The sequence below is a fragment of the Panthera uncia genome, chromosome F2 (genome assembly GCF_023721935.1).
Source record: "Panthera uncia isolate 11264 chromosome F2, Puncia_PCG_1.0, whole genome shotgun sequence".
In the NCBI taxonomy this organism is placed as follows: domain Eukaryota; kingdom Metazoa; phylum Chordata; class Mammalia; order Carnivora; family Felidae; genus Panthera; species Panthera uncia.
The window spans coordinates 56,156,866-56,164,415 of NC_064812.1; the positions used below are offsets into that span (position 1 = coordinate 56,156,866).

The 7,550-nt window shown below is 37.0% G+C and overlaps 1 pseudogene; it reads left to right on the forward strand.

The window, feature by feature from the left end:
* Positions 1–5,130: 5,130 nt before the first annotated feature.
* On the forward strand, positions 5,131–5,764 carry LOC125924246 (calcineurin B homologous protein 3-like; annotated as a pseudogene).
* Positions 5,765–7,550: the final 1,786 nt, after the last annotated feature.

Consider the following 7,550-nt stretch of genomic DNA (forward strand, 5'->3'; position numbering starts at 1 on the left):
CTTTTCTTTTCTTTTCTTTTCTTTTCTTTTCTTTTCTTTTCTTTTCTGGGGGCAGGCTTACAGTAAGCATAGATGCTTCATGGCTTTAGTATCTGAGGTAGTATGATCTTTGTTTCATACTGTGTGGGTCCTGTGTGACCTAGGACCTCCCAAGCAAAAGAAGGTAATGATATTTCACCTGAAAAAAACTGTCATGAGGGGCACCTGGGTGGCTCAGTTGCTTAAGCATCTTACTTCAGCTCAGGTCATGATCTCGTGGTCTGTGATTTTGAGCCCCTTGTCAAGCTCTGTGCTGACAGCTCAGAGCCTGGAGCCTCCTTCAGATTCTGTGTGTGTGTGTGTGTGTGTGTGTGTGCGCGCGCATGTGTCTGTGTGTGTGTGTGTGTCTCCCTGTGTCCCTCCCCCGTTTTTGCTCTCTCTCTCTCAAAAGTAAGTAAACATTAAAAACATTTTTTTAATTGTCATGAAAATAAAATAAAGCAACTCATTCAAGTGCTGAAAATATTTCCCACAAATAGCAAGCCCTCCATAAATATCACCTATCATTTAAAAAAAAACAAAAGATCAATAAAAATTCAGAAGTAAATGAAAGAAGTTTTTTATCAACATATTTTTTTCTATTAGAGAAAATATACCAAAAAAACCCCAAAAAACAACAAAAAACCTCCCAACACCTGAGTCTTAAACATTTAAAAAATAATATGATGAGTATATCAAGATTACTTGAAAATATGTGGTATTCTAAAATTAAGAAATGTATAAATAAATAAAACAATTTTTGTCAAAAGATGATCTTAGATGGCAAAATATGGCACCTGACACACAAAGATTAGGGGTTAAACAGATAGTTGAATATTTTTAAGAGCTAAATAAATAAAATTAACCCTCTTTTATAAGGGCCTACAATTCAAAGGGAAACAAGTATAGTTTTTAAAATGTGAGTACTAATTTGTGAATTTGAGTAATTCTCTTTTTAGGTGTTTTGTTTTGTTTTGTTTTGTTTTGTTTTGTTTTGTTTTGTTTTAATGCAGCCCCAAAGGAATAAGAAGAGACTTTAGAGGAGGGCCCCGTCACAAAGCTCTGAAGGCCTCACTTCTTCATCTCTGACACAAACGTGGCACTGACAGACCAAGACAAACAGTGGCCCCTCTCAAGGAGGGCACTAAGCAGCCCCTGTGGCCAATGGTTGCCTGGTTTAGGGCCCCAACTCATAGACATGGCTGGTGGTCACAGCTCAGCTCTTGCCCCCAACCAGTGCTAAGTAGCCATCTTCAGGCAGACCTCAGGAGGCTGGCAGAGGGTCCCCACCACTCCTACTCATCCCAAAAAGATTGTGAATGCGAGACATTCCTCCTTGTGATTTATCAAACCAGTGTCTCCTAGTCAGCCTTTGGACGATGATTGTTGTGGATTTGCTTGAAGCTTTTATAAGATTACCCATTCTTGGGACACCTAGGTAGCTTAGTCGGTTAAGTGCCTGACTTGGGCTCAGGTCATGATTTTGTGGTCCGTGGGTTTGAGCCCCAAGTCAGGCTCTGTGCTAACAGCTCAGAGCCTGGAGCCTGCTTTGGATTCTGTGTCTCCTCTCTCTCTGCCCCTCTCCCACTCACATTCTGTCTCTGTCTCTCAAAAATAAATAAATGCTAAATAAATAAAGGAAGCCTTTCTTCCATCTGTCCTATATTTCTTAAGAAAAAATTAAAAAAAAATGATTGCCCATTTTTTCACGCATACACAGAAAAGAAACATCTCCTAATCTCCAGCTCACCCCTTTAACAGTAGTTCAAAACTGATCAGCTGGTCTGAGAATGATTGATAATGGACTAGTTGGGACAGGATAGCCACTCCATTCCCATTTATGAAGAGACTATCATGTCTAAGTTTGCAAAAATAGGACATGATAGAGCCTAGATGCGAAGGAGACCATTCAGATAGACAGTCTTTGCTATTAGGTTTTATACTGTTTTGCTTCTCTCAGGAGGTGAGGCCTAACCATGCTGTCATAAAATATTAAAGAGATGGTAGAAACAAAATGATTTATAAACAAAAAGCTATAGAGGTTTCCATTCTAAGGGAGAACAGTATCTATAAATAAAAATTTATAGAAGTCTAATTATAAAATAGTGTTTTTTAGATCTTCCTTTTAGGGGTGAATTATTTCAAAGTTTCAACATAGGAATTCTTTTCTACTCCATTGATAATCTGCTTTTATTTCTTATATTTACTTAAAATATATTATCACTTATGCAATATTATCAAATAAGTTTCTGATCAATATTTGTGATTATAGGCTACTTATCTCTTCACCTTCATAAAGTATGTTATCTATACCATGTCATATAAATTTGGGATCCTGATTTAGTTCATAATTAGTGGACAACTGTCAACTGAATGTGTTCAACCTGACAAATATGGTCAGCCAGCATTGAGACTGGCTCAATATGTCACATCATCCAGGTTAATATTCTGAGGAAAAATGGTGAATTTACCTATACTGAACAGTTATCATATGTCTGGATCTCAGCTTTTACATAATTTATCTCCCATTTCTGAAATATTTTTCAGAAATATTGACAACACAATCTTAAAATGAGAATTACATTTCCCCATTCTTCAATATTCTCAGTGCAAAATTTTGGGTTTTTGTTATTGTTCCAGAGTGACTTTGGAGACTATGTTTCATCCCATAAGATGAAATGAACCTGTATCTACAAGTCTCTGTCTCTGGAGGAAAGCCCTAGGCCAGGAACACATGTATCTGACTCTCCATGAGAGAAAAATACTTATGTGATAATAAGCTACTGAAGTTTTAGGGTTTGTTTATTGCCCCATTTCACAATATCAAATATTTTTATTGAGATATACTTGATATATAACATATTAGTTTTAGATGTATAACACAATGATTTGATATTTGTACATATTGTGAAATTATCACCACAATGTCTTGTTAAAATTCATCATTACATAGCCTTAACACTTTTTTCTTATGATGACAACTTTTAAGATCTATTTCTCTTAGCAACGTTCAAATATACAGCACAGTATTATTAACTATAGTCACCATGCTGTACATTACATCCACAGGCCTTACTGATTTTATAACTGGAAAGTTGTACTTTTTGACTCCCTTCTCTCATTTTGCCTGCCTCCCACACTCTGCCTCTGGCAACCACCAATCTGTTCTCTATATCTATGATTTTCTTTCTAATTTGTTTTGTTTTGTTTTGTTCTGTTTTTTTAGGTTACACATATATGTGAGATTGTATGGTATTTGTCTTTCTTTGTCTTAGTTATTTCACTTGGCATAATGCCCTCACATTTCATCTATATTGTCCCAAATGACAAGATTTCTTTCTTTATTATGGGTGAATATATATTATACACCTCACATTTTCTTTATCCATTCATCCATCAGTGAACATTTAGGTTGCTTCCAAATCTTGGCTATTGTAAATAATGTTGAAATGAACATGGGTGCATATATCTTTTTGAGTTAGTGTTTTCATTTCCTTTGGATAAAAAACCAGAAGCAGAATTGCTGGATCATATAATATTTCTATTTTTAAATTTCTTGAGGAACCTCCATTCTGTTTTTCATAGTGACTGCACCAATTTACATTCTTATCAACAGCACACAAGGATTCCCTTTTCTCTACATTCTCACTAACACTTGTTGTTTCTTGTCTTTGGGTTATTAGCCATCTTAACAAGTGTGACATAGTACTTCATTGTGCTTTTGATTTACATTTCCCTGATGATTAGTGAGGTTGAGTACCTTCTCCTGTATTTGTTAGCTGTCTGTATGTCTTCTTTGGAAAAATGTCTATTCAGATTCTCTGCCCATTTTTTAAACAGAGTGTTTAGGGTTTTTTCTTTTTTTGCTATTGAGTTGAGTGGGTTCTTTATATATTTTGAATATTAATCTTTTATCAGATAGATGATTTGTAAAAATTTTCTTCCATTCATTAGGTTGCCTTTTATTTTGGTGATTTCTTTGCCATGCAGAATCCTTTCAGTTTGGTACACTTCCAGTTGTTTATTTTTGCTTGTGTAGTCTTCTTTTGGTATCGAATTTAAAAAATCATTGCTAAGACTGATTTCAAGGAGCTTACCATCTATGTTTCCTTGTAGAAGTTTTATGGTTTTAGGTCTTTGTTCAAGTCTTTAATCCATTTACAGGTAATTTTGTCCATAGTATAAGATAGTAATCCCATTTCATTGTTTTGCAAATGGATGTTGAGTTTTCCCGGCTGGCACCATTTGTTGAAGAGACTTTCCTTTCACCATTGTGTGTTCTTGGCTCCTTTGCTATAAATTAATTGACCATACATGAGTGGGTTTATCTCTTGGCTTTCTATTCTTTTCCATTGATCTCTGTGTCTGTTTTTATTCCAACACCATACTGTTTTGATCACTTAGTGTAGTTTGAAATCAAGAGGTGTGATGCCTTCAGTTTCTCAAGATTGCTATGGCTTTTGGGGTCTTTTGTGGTCCATACAATTTTTAGGATTATCGTTCTATTTCTATGAAAGAAATGCCCTTAGAATTCTGAGACAGGTTGTAATGAACCTGCAGATCGCTTTGAGTAGTACAGATGTACAGTAGTACATTTTAATAATATTAATTCCTCTAATCCACTAGCATAGAACATCTTTCCATTGATTTGTGTCTTCTTCATTGTCTTCCATCAGTGTCTCAGAGTTTTCAGTGTATAGGTATTTTGCCTCCTTTGGTTAAGCTTATTCCTAGGTCTTTTATACTTTACAACATAATTGTAAACAGTTTTGTTTTTTAATTCCTTTTTCTGATAATCCATTATTAGTATATAGAAGCATACCATATTTTTATTTTGATTTTGCATCCTACAACTTTAGTGAGTTTGTCTATTAGTTCTAACAGTTTTATTAGTTATATGGTGGAATCTTTAGGGTTTTGTATATATAATATCATGTCATCCTCAAATAGTGACAGTTTTACTTTTTCTTTTCTGAGTTGTATAAAATCTTTATTTTTCTTGCCTAAACTGCTTGACTTGCAACTCAGATCTGGCCCTGGTGTCTCCACCATGTTGGACCCATGGTCTGACCATCTGCTGCAGAGCCAATGCCATCCCAGGCCCTACAAGGAATGTGTTCCTCATGGCCCCCTCCATGGGGGGAATCTGAAGAAGTGAGTGAGCTTGTGGGAAATACAGGCTTCTCATCAGACCAGATCCAGCTGCTTAAGTGAAGGTTTAAGCAGCTAAGTGGAGACTAGCCCACAATTCATAAGCAGGACTTCAACAAAGTCCCTGCCCTGGAACTCAATCAGATGTGACCCAAAAGCCAACATGTCTCCTTTGACAGCAGGAACCTTGGCAAAGGGACCATCTGCCTGGCCCAAAAGACCAGCATTGAGCACTTCCTGACCCATCGTGTCCTACTTCTGACCCATCCACACCACCATGGAGCCAGAAAGAAAAGGTGAGGTTTCTGTTCCACACGTAGGACTCAGTCAGCAAAGTTCACATCACCCAGGAAGAATATGAAAACGTGGGCAAAGAAGTCTTGAGCAATTGCCACAAGGAAAAGGACTCTGTTCACTCCATTACAGACGGGGAATGATGGAGGTGGCTCGCACCTGCATGAGGCAGATGGAGATGGATCAAGAGTATGAGGGAGTCACTTTCAATGACTTCCTGAAGATCTGGCAGATGATAGACATCATGGACAAGATGCACATCAGCTTCATTAAGATGGACACCATTGCTCTTTGTCAATAACCCACCACCTCCCCAAAAGAGAAACTGCACTTTGCACCAGGGCAGCCTCCCTGGATGGCATGGAGCAGCTGACGCCTCATAGGCATCGTTTTGCTACAGCTCTGAGAGTTTTCTTGTTGATATGTTCTTGTTCTATTACATATTGGGTTTGCGTGTTGGAGATGGCCGGGAAGGGTGAGAGGGAGAAAGATCATTTTTCTTTTAGTTTAGAGGTTGCTGGCCCGTGATAAACCAAATTCACACCTAATAGGTTGGTCTGCATATTTTCAAGAGATTTTGGACTTTGAACAGGATACCGTAACTGGATAAGATATTGAGGTTGACTCCCTGTGGGAGAGGCAAGCATTTTTAGTGCATGAGAAAAAAGTTGCAAATAGATATCTAAGAGAAGAAAAGTATACACTGTAGCAGAGCCTATTATTTGCCCCTAATATGTATTCTTTTTCTTCTATATTAATAGAAAAAAAAAATTAATTGAGCACATGGCTTCCCATAGGGAGACTATATTTCTCAAGATTACCTGCAGCTAAGTGTGGTTATGTGTCTAACTTCTGTTCTATAGCCTGTGAGCAGAAGTTGTACAATTTCTAGTCAGTACTCTTAACACAAATAACCATGTCTTTCTATTTTTTCTTTCTGTTGAGGGAATGGGGATAAAATGACAAAAACTGGAATAATCATCTCAAACCAAAAGATGGAAGCTAGGTATTGAGGATGATTAGCAAAAAGGTAGATTAAGTCTGGGACCCCCATGACTTCATGGAGAAAACCCTTAATAATAGAGGAACTCTACATGAATAAACAAAGTAAAGTAATAAAATGAAATAAAATAAAATAGTAGGAAACTTTTATAACTTGTGAACTATGTTTAAACTCTTGTGAACTATGGCTATCTGTTTCAATATCAAAGCCAACATCCTAACTAATGCCATCAGATCTGGGAGATTAAGTTGGTTTATTATTTGGCAGATAATTTATTTAAAAAATAGTATCTATGGCAAAGAAAAAAGTCTTCAAATGTATGGGAAGAAAAAAAAAAGGTCCACAAATGAAATACAATCAGTCTAACTTCAAAACCAGATCATTATGGGAATATATTCCCAACTTTTTCTTGTCCAAAGGATGCTTCAAAAATTTTAAAACCAGAAAATTTTTAGTGTGTGTATGTGAAAGAATAAAAATCATTCTCATTTGGGAAAGGACTAGAAAATGTATTACCCATACTACTCTACAAATAGTTGTTTTTAGTATACTTATCATATGTGAATATGAATTGCATCACCTCAAAATTTATATGTTGAAGTCCTAACCCCCAGGACCTGAGAATGTGGCCTTATTTGGAAATGAGATCATCACAGATGTAGTTAGTTAATACAAGGTCACACTAGAGTAGTGCAGACCCCTAATCTTATATGACTGTTGTCCTTATGAAAAAGGGAACTTTGGACACAAAAACACACACAGGGAAAATACCATGTGAAGATGAGGGCAGAGATTGAAGCAACACAACAGAAACCAAAGAATGCCAGAGTGCCAGCAGATAACCAGAAGTTGGGAGAACTTCGGAACACATCTTTTCCAGATCTCAGAAGGAACCAACCTTGCCAGCACCTTGATCGCAAATTCCTAGCCTCCAGATGTATAAGACAATATATTTCTGTTTAAGACACCCAGTCTGTGGTACTTTGTTACAACAGTCCTAGCAAACTAATACACTTACTCGGGGCGCCTGGGTGGCGCAGTCGGTTAAGCGTCGGACTTCAGCCAGGTCACGATCTCGCGGTCC